Raw genomic sequence first — 13526 nt, 5'->3', positions numbered from 1 at the left:
ATAGTATGTGAAAATTTCTGATTTCTTACACAACCTGCAATAATTTATTTTTTCCTTTTCTGATCATCTTTACCAGTTTAATAGGTTCAAAGGAGAATCTTGAATTACTTAAATTTGCATTCTTCTATTAATGATTTGGGAATATTTTTATATGGCTGTTGATAGCTTGGATCTCTTCCTTTGCAAAATGCCCATTTATATCATTTGATCACTTCTCTGTTAGGAAATGATGGACAGCTCTGGTCATTGGTGAGGATCAGTTACTCAGTTTTCTATGTCTGAATGTAGGGTGAAACTGGTGAGAGCTTGAGACAAGAGAAATCCTAGCCTTCTGGATTCTAGATTCAAAAGAGAAGACACATGGTTCTAGATTCTTTTCAGGTCACTGAAGGGAAAAAAGACTCTGGGAAGAAGTCAAAATGATTCAGGTGTTCCATATATCAACTTCCCAGAGCATCCAGCATATTGTAGAATTGTACCATGATTTATAACATCTTCCCAGAGTAATTTTTTTCTCTCTTCAGAGACCTATAGAAAATTTAGAGCTGCATTTTCTGTCTAAGAGTAGTAGTCACAGAGCATTGAGTAATCAATCTTTACCAATGAGGAAAGTCTTATACAAATCGTCTTTGTGTCTGGTTACATTTTAAATGGGGTTTTCACACAGAGATGAAATCTGTCTTTATAACTTCTTCCTAAAACTACCAGTTCTCCACTCTAATGATAATAAGTTTAAACTCTTCCTCACTTACAACCTTTCACATATTTGAAGATTGCTTTTGTGTTCTTCCCACCCCCCAAAAATATTTTCTATGAATTAAAAATTCTTAATTCTTATAATTAATCCTTTAGTGACATGATCTGTAAACCCCTGACCATCCTAGTTGCTTTCTTCTGCACATACTCCAGTCTATCAATATTCTTTCTAAAATATGACAGTGAAAATAGAATGCAATACTTGAGGTAGCCATAGATAGAGTGGTTATCATTCTCTCTTAACAAAGCACAAGATACCATTTGTATTTTTTGGCAATCGTATCATATTGTTTCCTTTATAGAGCTTATAGTCCAATGGAAATTGCCAAGATCTTACAGAAAAGACCACTTTTAGATATCCTACCATACTTACCTTACCTGTACCTCTGAAATTGGAATTTTGAAACCAAGGTAAGTACTTTGGGGCAGCTAAACGGTACAGTGGCTAGTGTTCTGGGCATACACTCAGGAAGACCAGAGATCAATCTGGTTTCAGATACTTACTAGCAATGTGACCCTAAGCAAGTTACTTAAGCTTGTTAGCCTCAGTTTCTTCAACTATATAATGAGCTAGAAGATGAAATGACAGACCACTCCAGTATCCTTAACAACAACAACAACAACAACAAAACCTAAATGGGAACACAAAGATTCAGACAAGATTAAAACAACTGAACAATAACAACAAAATATAAATTTCATATTATTAAACTTAGCCCATTTTTTCCAGTTTAATGAGAAATTTTTGGATTCTGTTTCAACAAATGTTCAGTATTCTTCCCTCCTTCATTTCGTCTAGAAAATTTAAAAGCATAGTTTCATTGGTTTCAACTAACATATTAATAAAAGTGGTAAACAGCAAAAATGCAAAATAAAATCCCTAGAATACTCGAATAGGGACTTCCCTCCATGTTTGCACAGACCTATTAATGACAGTTCTTTAGGTGAAGATTTTCAGCAACTTACGAATCCAAATACCTTTACTCCACACCTCTACATCTTGTCCTTTAGAGTAGTATGATAGACTCTGGGAAATGCTTTGATCAGATTTAAAACTACTTTACAGTAATCTAGGGAAGTAATTGTCCTGATCTATGAGGCTAGGTGCTTCAACAAAAAAGGAAATCAGGTAAATCTAGCATTACTTGGTCTTGAGGAAGACACTGTAATTTTTAATTATCAATTTATTTTTTCAGTGTTTACTATCTCTTTAATAATGTGGTCTATAATTTTACTATGAATCCAGGTTCACACTCATTGGCTCATAATTTGCAATCTCCACCTTCTTTCATTGATTTAAAAAATAGAGGAATAGTGACCTTCTCTAACCTTCTACCACCATCTCTCTAGTTTTCCTGGTCTTTCAAAGGTTACCAATCATATCCCCAACTATTTCAATTCTTTTAGACTGAGCTCAGGCATTTGAACTCACTGAGGCAACCTAGATACTATCTTTCCATTTTCTAAATTATTTTCAATTTAAATACCCTGTAACTATTTTTATGTCTCAATACAAAAATCTTCATTTCACCCATCTGAATTGTGGTCGTTGCCATTCTTTGATCTGTCCTTTTCCTCTCAACATAAAATTAAAAGTGTTTTATTGTTATTGTTGTCCTTATAATTCATAGCTAGACTCTCAGGGGCAGAGTTTTTGACATTTTTCAAACAATAGAAATCATTTATTAAGTTCCTACTATGTGTCAGGTAATGCACTAAGGGCTATAAATATAAAAAGAAACAGAAGACATCTCTGCCTTTAAGGAGTTTACAATATAATTGGGAAAACAACCTACAAACAAATATATACAAAGCATGAGATACACAGGATAAATGGAAAATAACTAACAGAGAGAAGGGACTGGAGTTAAGAGAGGTTTGGAAAGGTGAAATTTGAATTAGGATTCTTCTCAAAGGACTATTCTACTTACTAGCTGTATGACCCTTAGCAAGTCACTTAACACTTATTTGTCTCAGTTTCCTCAAGTGTAAAATGAAGATTATAATGGCACCTATCTCAAAGAGCCAAAAAGACATTGTAAGGATCAAATGAAATATTTCTAAAAAGGGCTTAGTAAAATTGTTGCCACATAGTGGGTATTATATAAATGTTAATTTCTTTCCCCTCTACTTTGCTATGTTCATCCTTAATTATCTGTCTTTGCTTCTATTGCCATACATATGTAAAAGAGGCATTCATTTTTCCTTCAACCCCAAAAAGATGTGAAGACTTTTTCCAATGAGCTTGAGAGAATTATATGATCCTGGCTACTGGATGAATGGGATGTAAAACCAAAAATTACCAATAGAAAAATGAAATTGTATAAATAAAATCTTAATGGACAATGTGTTCCCTATTAAGTCTCAAAGATCTCCTTGGGCAGCGTCCTTAATATTTCTTCTAAAATTGACTTTCCCTATAAAATATTAAGACTATTGGATTTTGTGTATCCTTTTCTTGAACCTTCTGAAATATGTTTTTACAAAATCTAGTGTACCCATTAGTGTTTATACAACTCTCTTCTACTTTATCATATTACAAATTTCAGTCCAAAATCCCATGCCATTTTCTTTAATAAGTATAATGTAAAATTTGTCTCCCTGCATCACTTTAGTTCATCCTTCTTTATTATTGTTGAATCTTTAAAAAAATATTGTCTTCCACCAATTACTAGATCTTTCCTGCTATGTTGATTCCAATATTCTGTTACTCTATTTTTTTCAGATTTGGCAAATCTCTTTGGAGAGTTTTCCTCTTTCCCTTCCCTCTTCAGTGCAAAGCCCTTTTGATTAAATTCATAAGCCTCCAGGCAAATATGCTTTTCCTGGCCCTTACTAGGTGAACTCCATCCCCAGTCATGATCCAGAAATACAAATCCTGTTCTCAGACACCATTTTGCTTGACAGCTGTTGACTTCTCAAATAAACATTTTTCATCTGATCCCTAATCTTCAACAAATAGCAGTAATGAATATACCTGGGCCTCTAAGATCTTCAGTCTTTTGCCTAATATTTCCTTGTCTTTATCTTTCTCATTGCTTTTTAGGTTTTTCTAGTGATATAACCAGGAATGAGTAAAAGGTAAGCTCAATGACATGAGAAACTATGTTATTATTTTTTTGTCTACAGGAGTATCTTGAACATACTAGCCATTTAATAATTTATTAGTCTATTATAGAATTAGTCTATTAGATTCAAGTGTATTGAGAATTCTTGGGAGGTTGTTGATTATGGCCCAGGTATAAATGCTGGAAAGAGGTCAAACCTCTCTATTGCTTCTGTCAGATGAACAAACAGGCATCTCAGTCTTCAGCCTGGAGTTACCAACCATAATCACTCATTTCATCTTCCTTCATTAGTACATTGGGAATTCCTATCATCATCACTGGGAGGAAGAAAGTTCCTCCCTCTTGTGTTAATCCAGATCCCAATCTGTAGACAAAATGTTGTAGCTATTTTCTCCAAAGGTTGTTATTCTACTTCTTCTCATCCTTCTCCATATTGTATTGCACCCTCTCAATTACTGAAATATACTGTGTTGTTGTTGCTGCTGTTCTTCTCTTCTTCTTCCTCCTCCTCTTCCTCTTTCTTCCTACTACTGTAGCAGGTTACCTCTTTACCATTTATGTTCAACTTCAGTGAAAGCATAACCCTTGGGAGCCCCTAAGCAAGGCTTAATTTATTTAGGTCTACCTTTTCTAATGACAGCAAGTCACAGTCTGCTCAGTGGCCTGTATTTGACATTGGAGACTTTTCTGCCACAATCTAAAGGAAGAAGGACAGAAAAGAAACCAAAGTACAAACAGAAATTATGTTATCTAATTGGATCTACCTACCTTGTATCCCCCTGATCCTGTTCGCCAGATAACTTCTCTATTTGTCTGATAGCTCAGCTCTGCAAAAACTGCCTGCTAAATGTGGGCAGTGGATAGAGCACTAGATCTGTAGTCAGGAAGACCCTTAGTTCAGATCCTGCCACAGACACTTACTAGCTGTGTGACACCGGACAAGGCATTTAACCCCTATTGTCTAGTCTTGAAACAAATGAAAAGTATTGATTCTAAAGCAGAAGCTAAGGGAGGGAGGGAAGGAAAGGAGGAAGGAAGGAAGGAAGGAAGGAAGGAAGGAAGGAAGGAAGGAAGGAAGGAAGGAAGGAAGGAAGGAAGGAAGGAAGGAAGGAAGGAAGGAAGGAAGGAAGGAAGGAAGGAAGGAAGGAAGGAAGGAAGGAAGGAAGGAAGGAAGGAAGGAAGGAAGGAAAAAAGCATTTGTTAGGTGCTTACCATTTTCAAAGCACTGAGTCACTTACTGGGATACAAATCCATAAGCAGGAACAGTTCCTGCCTTCAAAGAGCTCATCTTCTAAAGAGGAGGCAATATATATGAGAGGTTTCAGCTGCAAAAACAAAATCATTGAAAAATCATTTAATACACTACATATCTACAGGATCTCATCATGTTACCTAAACTCCACAGGTCTCAGTTTCTTGAATTAAAAAAAAAAATGAAGCAATCAAATCAGATGACCTCTAAGTTCTTTTCTGGCTTTGAATTTAAGATCCTTTGATCCTCTGTAAGTTTGAATTTTTTCTTTAACAAAAGACTAGATTTATTTACCACAATGTACTCCCCCCGATTCAATAGTTAAATACAGTACAAAAGTACAAAACTCCCATAATTCTTATCATTTACCCTCTGTCAGAAAGTTTACAGGCCACTTGCTACAGGCAGTGCCTCCCCCTTTAACCTTCCTCCCCAGTCAGTTTTATAAAGGGAGCCAGTTTCATCTCCAGCAGGACCTCCAAACCCATTCCAAGTGGTGCCAGAACTTCTTTAAAGAAGTGCCAAGTGTGAATCCCATCCTCACTGCCTATCCTTCCATGTTCTGGAGTTCATTTCTCTGTCATAAAGAATCTTGGAGACAGAATATCTAGTTTAAATTTCCATCTCAGTCTTTTACTGTCAAAACCTAAGAAAGTTACTACATCCCTCTGAATTTCAGTTTTCAAATCTATAAAATGGGGCTAATAATACCTACACTCCTCACCTCTTGGAGCGACTGCAAAGTGACAGAACTGTTATTATTCCCTGCCATAATTCAAAGATTTACAAGGGAGCATTTAGTCCTCTCAGCAATCTCTCAGAATCAAAATCTCTTCATGCTAATGCTGCTATAATGCTCTTTGTGAAAACCTTCCCCACCTCTGCTAAGATTCCAGAGTTTTAACTACATCATTAAAACCATCATAATGAACAAGCTTTTTCACCTTCTATAATACAGATAGACATGTGGCTCATTCCATTCTAAGCTCCCCGACAGGTGGGACTGTTTTTTGCCTTTCTTCCTATCCATAGCACTTAGCTCAGTGGCTGGCACATAGTAGACACTTAATAAGTATTTGTGGATTAATTGATTGTGACCCAAAAGATTGTATATGGGTGGTATGCTCAGGCACCTCTGGAAATCTGGAAGATCTTGGCATGGGGCAATATGTCTAAAAGGATGCATTATTGACAACTTCTCTAGTTCAAAGGTGAGGACTGGGTTAATTATTTGTCTTCACCCATTCCAAATTGAGGGAAGCTGATCTCAAGCTGGGTTTCATGGAACTACCCCAAAGCAGCAAATAGAGCATCATCCTTTCACTTCGCACCATAGTTTTCAAATGCATCAGAACAACTATTTGGTACAGGCTCTAATGTGTCAGTACATGTTCTGCCTTATATTACCATCTTAAGAGGTGGTGGAGTTCGTTTTTCTTTTCCCCCTCTCCCAGACTAGCTATAAATTAAAACTCTTTTCCTTAAGAGGCTCAAGAGATGAAATGCCAACTTTCTGATTGCTATCTTTTTGAAAGCAGTTGAAAGCTGCTCTTAAAAATAATTTAATAATTCGTGCCACTTTTTTTCCTATTGTCTATTTTTTCAGCAGCCTAAATCGCCTTGCTTTCTGCCACCACAGGGTACAAAGGAAGGATATTTTCAGATAACCCTTTTCCCTTCTGCTTGTATGTGAGCTGCTGGTTTCTGGATTCCAGTTGGAACCAGAAACAGCTGTGCTGAAAGGTCCCCAGAAAAGAAGTCTCAGCATCCTTGCATTATTTTCCTAGTGACTTTAAGTCTAAAAAATGCTAAAAATTTTGCAGAATTATGATTGCAATCACTAAAGTCTTTTTTTTTCCCTCCTGAATCCAAGGTTTTTCATGAGCTTTTCCAAGAATTTTCCAAACCCTTCTAAGTGATCATTTTGTGCTTTCATCAACAAGTGGAAGAAATTAATAGCCCTGCTTTGGGAACAGAGAAAAATCCAGTTTGAGAAGTTTGCCTTCTTGGGGTGGTGCAACTCTGCTCTTTCCAAGTTCTCTGTTGGATAATCCTATTTCCGACCACTGCACTGCACTCACTAGAGTCGTACAAACCTCAAAAGGTTGGGAGCTTTGGTCTATTTCCACAGTGGATAGATGCTGCCCCAGATTACTTTGACCATGGGGTTTGGGGGGTTGGGAGAGAGAGTGGAATTGCTAGCATTTCACTTTCTAGTTATACTGAGGTTGGAAAAATCAAAAGAGTCATCTCCTGGTACTAAACAATCCCAGGACCTTGGGTTCTTACTGAAACCAAATACTTTTGTTTTCTGAGGTTTGGCATTCGCTCAAAGAAATGGGAAGGAAGTGTTTTGCAGCAGGAAGAGCAATGGATTTGGGTGAAAAGACCTGGGTGCAAGATTCTGTTCACCGCTTGCTTGGAGCAAGTTAGTTTTTCTCTAAAAGATTGTTCCTTATTTGTAAAATGGAGATAACACCAATTATACTCTCAGCATCATAGAACCTTTAGCCTCTTATTAGCATGCCTAATCCAATAAATATATATTAAGTATTTTCTGCTAGATGTCTGCTAGACACTATGCTAATTAATAATCATCATGATAATTAATAATACTCATAATAGGTATCTAGGTTTCATAATGGTTAGAACACTGAACCTGGATTAAAGAAGACCTGAGTTCAAATGCAGTCTCATAGACTGACTAGCTGTGTGACCATGGATGATTCACTTAAACCTGTCTGCCTCAGTTACCTCACCTGTAAAATGGTTTGGAGAAGGAAAGAGAAAACTATCCCAGGATACCTGCCAAAAAAATTCTTTGTGGACAAATGGGATCACAAAGAGTCAGATACAACTGAAAAATACCTGAAAAAATAATAATAATAGCATTTATATAGGACTCAAGGTTTGAAAATCACTTTACATATGTAAACATGCCTCTTTTGACCCTCACAACAATCCTGTGTGGCTTAGGTGGGTGCTATTAATATGCCTCTTTTACATTTACAAAGGAAGAAATTGAGTTTGAGTGAGGTTAAATCACTTGTCCTGGATTGTATAACTAAGAGTGTGAGGCAGGATTCAAACTCAGGTCTTACCAACACTAAGTCCAGAATTCTATTTACTATGGCACCTCCTGGCCTATCCCAGGAATAGAAAGACAATTTTTTTAATGGTCTCTGACATTAGGTAGTTTATGTTGTAATGGAACAATAGGGCATATACCCAGATAAATTATAAATCAGATAATTTGAAGAAGGAGAGAGTCAAGAGTGTTCAGATACATGTTTAAAAATCAGCTAGCTCTCTTGGAACCCGGGACTTACCTAGTTTTTAGTTTAGTACACATCTTAAACATTTTCTCTATTACTTCTTAGATCTAGATAATCAACAAAATCAAGCAGCCTGCCTTATCACATTTGTCAGTTTCCTGTATGTAAATGTCCCCAGTGAAAATTGAATGATTGGCTCTCTTGAGCAAGTCCCATAACTTTTCACTGTCCCAGGGAAGTCTTTAAGAGTGTTGAATTGTGGAGCAGATACTAACCTGCACTGACAGAGTTTCCTCCTCAGGAATTGCTTCTGACAATAGTATCCAAACACAGACACACACACACACACACACAAACATGAAATGTTGTATCCATCCAAGCATCAGAAGTTCATGTTGCTAAGAGATTTGCTGTGAGGGGGACAAAAAAAAATCTATGCCTAAAAAATGAACCTTAATGTTTAATGCTAACAATTCTATTCATTCATTTATTAATTCCACAGGTTTTATGACCATGGGAAAAGCTTCTGTGTGGAACATGGTCTTTAAGGCAAATGCTGCCATCTAGAGAGAAACAGATGGTGGAGAGCTCACCAAGTGAGGTCATTTCTCAAAACTTCTCAAAGAAGATGGGTTCCCGTCCTAACACGGAGTCAGCGTTTCAGTGACAAGCCTTCAAAGCTCTCCATATCTTAAATGTACTTGAATGGACAGTTCATTTGAGCAATGACTCAGCAGAACTGAGCTTATTCTCTTGGAGAAGAATATTTTCGGGTGACTTTTATAGAGAAAACTCAGATTATACAGTCTATGGATTGATTTTTATTTGTGTAAAGGGACACTGAGAACAAAGTTTTTTTTATTTATTCTAATCTATTTAAATAGAAAGAAATATATCACAAGGATTCTAGGATTAACTTCTGCCTCTTGTTCATTTGCCTCTCTTTCCTGGTACAGTACAAAGAGTTTTTACTTTTTAAGTGATTTAAAAAAAAAACACGGATTGCAAAATTCAAATCGAGGGATAAACACAAAGGTACAACTGAAAATGCCTACTATGTAGACCAGATTTTTAAAGCTAACACTATGGAAAAAAAGAGAAAGAATATCTAAATGAAGTCAGGTCTCAGTTGCAGGCTGTTCTCAAGTGACCCTTGTTTAAGAAGACAACTACTTGAGTTATTAGAAAAGATTGAGCCAGGAGATGCTTAAACATTTTAAGAAATGCCCTATACCCATGTTGATGAACCCATGGCATGTGTGCTGGAGGGGGCTGCTCCCCTCCCTCTCTCCAAATGCACCTGAGGACATTTCTCCCATCACCTGCCCCTCTGCCTAGCAGTCCAATGGAAGTGCTTCCTTCCTCCCCTTTCTGGGATAATGCTAGGTAGGGGCTTACATGCAGCATGAGAATGCAGTTTGGGCACTCAGTCTCTAAAAAGATTCACCATCACTGCCCTATACCATTCTGAAAGTCAAACAGTACCAATTAAAGCCATAGTTAGAGCCTGCCAGATTTACTCCTTGGTATTTTGCCCCCCCCCCCCCCATAGAAAACTGTCAAGTTTAATACTGTATTTTATACTTCAAATTCCTCTAAGTTATATGGTTTATATAGCTATATCATATGTCATATATCTATACAATTAGGAACATTTGAAATAATAAAATGTCTTAGAAATTGAAGTCAGTCATTTAAATGTGTTACAAATGGATGTGTTTGTTGCCTTGCTTACCACACAAGAGAGGGCTCCCTGCTGCTGCCAAGGGCAATTTGGAAAATAAAATTCTAATTCCCTACCACCCTATCCACCTCAGCTCTCTTTGCTAGCCCAGCTCTACCCACCCTTTAGAGTCTGACTCAAATATCATCTCAGAGATTCATAGAATTTTAGAGTTAGGTAGAATTTTCTTTGGTGCCTCTCTCCCTCATCTGCAAGTAATGTTAAATTTATTTTGCTGTTGGACTCTGAATATTTATATAGGTGGTTGCTAGGAATTTAATTTCTAAATCCCAAAGTGAATTACTAAAATAAAATGTAATTTATGGTAGTTTTATTTACAATAGAGGGAAGATATTAAGGAGAGAGAGAGAGAGACAGAGAGACAGAGAGAGAGAGAGAGAGACAGAGAGAGACAGAGAGAGAGAGAGAGAGGAAACTCTGGCTTCCTCTTAACTTAACCAGGTAGAAATACTAAGGTACTAATCAGGGAAAAGAGTCTCAAGATGATGGGCCTTTCTCCTGGAATGGAATATCAAATCAAATATCTTCTTCTGGTCCCTGATCCTCTTTTAAAAGATCTTTTTTTTGTGTCACCTCCCCTAAATTTCATGTCTACCAATTACAGCAGATGCTTTTCTCCAGGACTACCCACTCCTTAGTTCACACCTTCTTCAGTTAGATTATATCTTTTCAGTTACTTAACACCTTTTATGGGTAGTTCACCTTTTGTAGTTACTTAGCAACTTTTTGTAGTTAAAATGGATAGATCTACTTAAAATACTGAGTTGACACTTTTGGGGATTAAAATCTAAAAATAGACTGGGGATTACAATTCAATCTTCCCAATAAAGGAAGAGCTAAGTATCTTCATTGTTACAATCAGGGGAGAGCTAAATCCAATCTTCACAGTAATCACACAAACATAAACCCTACACACACACACACACACACACACACACACACACACACACACACACACACACACGAATCACTTGTTATGCCTCTTTTATACATGTGTATTGTATGCCTTGTATTAAAGTTATTGCATATATTTCTAATCTCCTCTATACAAAAAGCTCCATGAAGGGAGGATCTGTCATGCTACATATAATTGTGTCCCCTCTGGTAATACCAGGGAAGTGAAATTATTCAGCGTAGTAGAATGAGCAGAATGTTAGACATTATAAGACCTAGTTTAAGTTGTCCTATCACCTTCCAGCCATGGGACCTTGGGAAAGTCACTTAATCTGTTTCCTCATCCATAAAATGAGGGTGTTTATAAAACTCTTACACTTGCCTATATTACTGTTATAAAGAATAAAAGGGGGAGCAAGTAGGTGGCTCAATGGATTGATAGCCATATCTAGAGTTGGGAGGTCCCAGGTTCAAATCTAACCTCAGATACTTCTCAGCTGTGTAACCCTGGCAAGTCATTTAACCCTTATTGCCTAGCCCTTATGACAATTCTGCCTTGGAAAAAATATAGACAGAAAATAAGGCTATTAAAAAAATAAAAAAATGGGATGATGTGTACAGAGGCATTCTGAAGCTGTAATAAAAATACACTCTATTGTTACTACAGTGGAAATTCAAAATATACCCTGAGAGAATGAAAACATTTAAATATTTAAGAAATTATGAAAAAATGACACTAAAAATCCAGAGTTGGCATTGAGACAATAGAAGGTTATCAATGGGAATGTAGAGTCCCCTTTGCATATTCCATGAAGGTTTTTTTTTTTTTAAGTTTCCAACAGGGCTTCATGACTTCCAACTAAGTTTCTGGCTACAGATCTAATCCTACTTAACTTTCTGAAGCCCAAAAGCTTTTCTGCCTCATGACCTGTGCTATGGAAAAGTCCACTCTGTCCAAGTATGCAATTGCTTGTCTGCTTCTTACTTATTCTAGAGGTTGAGCATTGGAGGTCGTAGTAACAAAAAAATTTCCTACAACCCAAGTTAGCAATAAGAGAACTAGATTAGATAAAGGAAAACTTCATCTCAAGTTCCACTCCTTAGACATGAAGTAATATTTTTTTTTGAGGTTTGAAGAAATTCTATGAAGGCTTTTTCCCCCTCCACACTTTGTCTTGTGTTGTAATTTTTATTCCTCTCTACTTTTCTCAGTACTTGGATTCCTGAAAGTAGATTTGTAGGCACACTTGAAAGGGAGGCTTATGCTGTAGCATTTGAAGTCTGACCAGAAATAAGAAATGTAGGAAATCCCATGAGAGGGCTCAGTTTCGTGAGATTTCAAGGTCAGTTTCTCATTTTTAAGAGGCTCCAGCAGTTTGAAAAGTACTTAGGTGAACCCCCTGAAATCATCTGCCTCAAAAGGAGGGAAAAAACCGACTCTGCTTTCATTATGCACATTACCCCATGCTCCTCATGGAGAAATCTTCAATATATTTCTCTGTTGTTTTATTTATGCTGATGGCAGAGATCTAGACTATGGTGCATAGTGCATTTGCTAAATATTTGAAGTCTGGGGAATTATGATCATCCACAGAAATAGTAAGAGCTCTGCCCTGTAGTGTTGGAGAGATTAAATGGATAATTATCAACCAATCCTGTGATTTCTTTGAGATAAACAATTTCTGATGAGAAAATTCCCTCTACTGCTACTGACTAATAATGATGAGGACAAGTAACATTTATGTAGCACTGTGTGCTAGATACTCAATTGTTTTCAACTCTTTGACCTCTTTTAGGGGTTTTCTTGTCAGAAATATTCAAGTTGTTTGTCATTTCCTTCTCTTGCTTATTTGATAGATGAGGAAACTGAGGCCAAAAAAAGCTAACTGATTTACCCAGGGTCACAAAGTAAGCATCTGATACTAGATTTGAACTCAGATCTTCCTGACTCTAGACCTAGCACAGCAAGCTGCCTTGTGCATAATACCTCACAATCATTGTCTCATTTAATCCTCACACCAAGTCTGAGAGGTAGGTGTTATTATTAATCTCATTTTACCAAGGAAAGTGAGGCAAACAGAAGTAACTCACCTAGGGGAACACAGGGAGTAAGTTTCTAAGTTTAGATTTGAACTCAGATCTTCCTGGGCTCTATCCATTGTTACCATCAAGCTTCCCTAGGCAGTTTTATGCTTTCTCTAAAATGCTTAGCCAGAGGCAAAAATTCTAATTTTGGCTTTAGGGGGATGGGGAATCATGGACTCCTTTGGCAGTCTGATGAGGGCAACCAGGCTCTTCTCAGAATAATATTTTAAATGAATAAAATGGGTTTGTTCCACCTACCTCACAGGCTTGTTGAGAAGTATAAATGAGATAAATAAAATATCATATAAATACGATCTATTATCATTATTAGGCAACTAGGTTGTCTAGGGCTTAGTGCTGGACCTGGAGCCAAAAAAAAGTTTAACTGAACATCAAACACTTTATAGTTGACTGTTTTTTTAGTTAGTGACAAGATTGACCATATCACTCCC

The 13526-nt window shown here is 36.9% G+C and overlaps 1 long non-coding RNA gene across 1 annotated transcript; it reads right to left on the bottom strand.

Annotated features, from left to right (window-relative positions):
• Window positions 1–1448: 1448 nt before the first annotated feature.
• Window positions 1449–5943, bottom strand: LOC103100115 (uncharacterized). The gene is made up of 3 exons (XR_468523.3): window positions 5801–5943; window positions 5037–5149; window positions 1449–4521 (listed from the first exon to the last, which is right to left on the bottom strand). It is a non-coding gene; the product is annotated as an uncharacterized LOC103100115 (long non-coding RNA).
• Between the last annotated feature and the right edge of the window lie 7583 nt (window positions 5944–13526).

This window comes from Monodelphis domestica, chromosome 6 (assembly GCF_027887165.1).
Source record: "Monodelphis domestica isolate mMonDom1 chromosome 6, mMonDom1.pri, whole genome shotgun sequence".
Taxonomy (NCBI): Eukaryota; Metazoa; Chordata; class Mammalia; order Didelphimorphia; family Didelphidae; genus Monodelphis; species Monodelphis domestica.
Note: the sequence above shows the minus strand (reverse complement) of the source record. Positions and strands in the feature narration are given on the sequence as shown.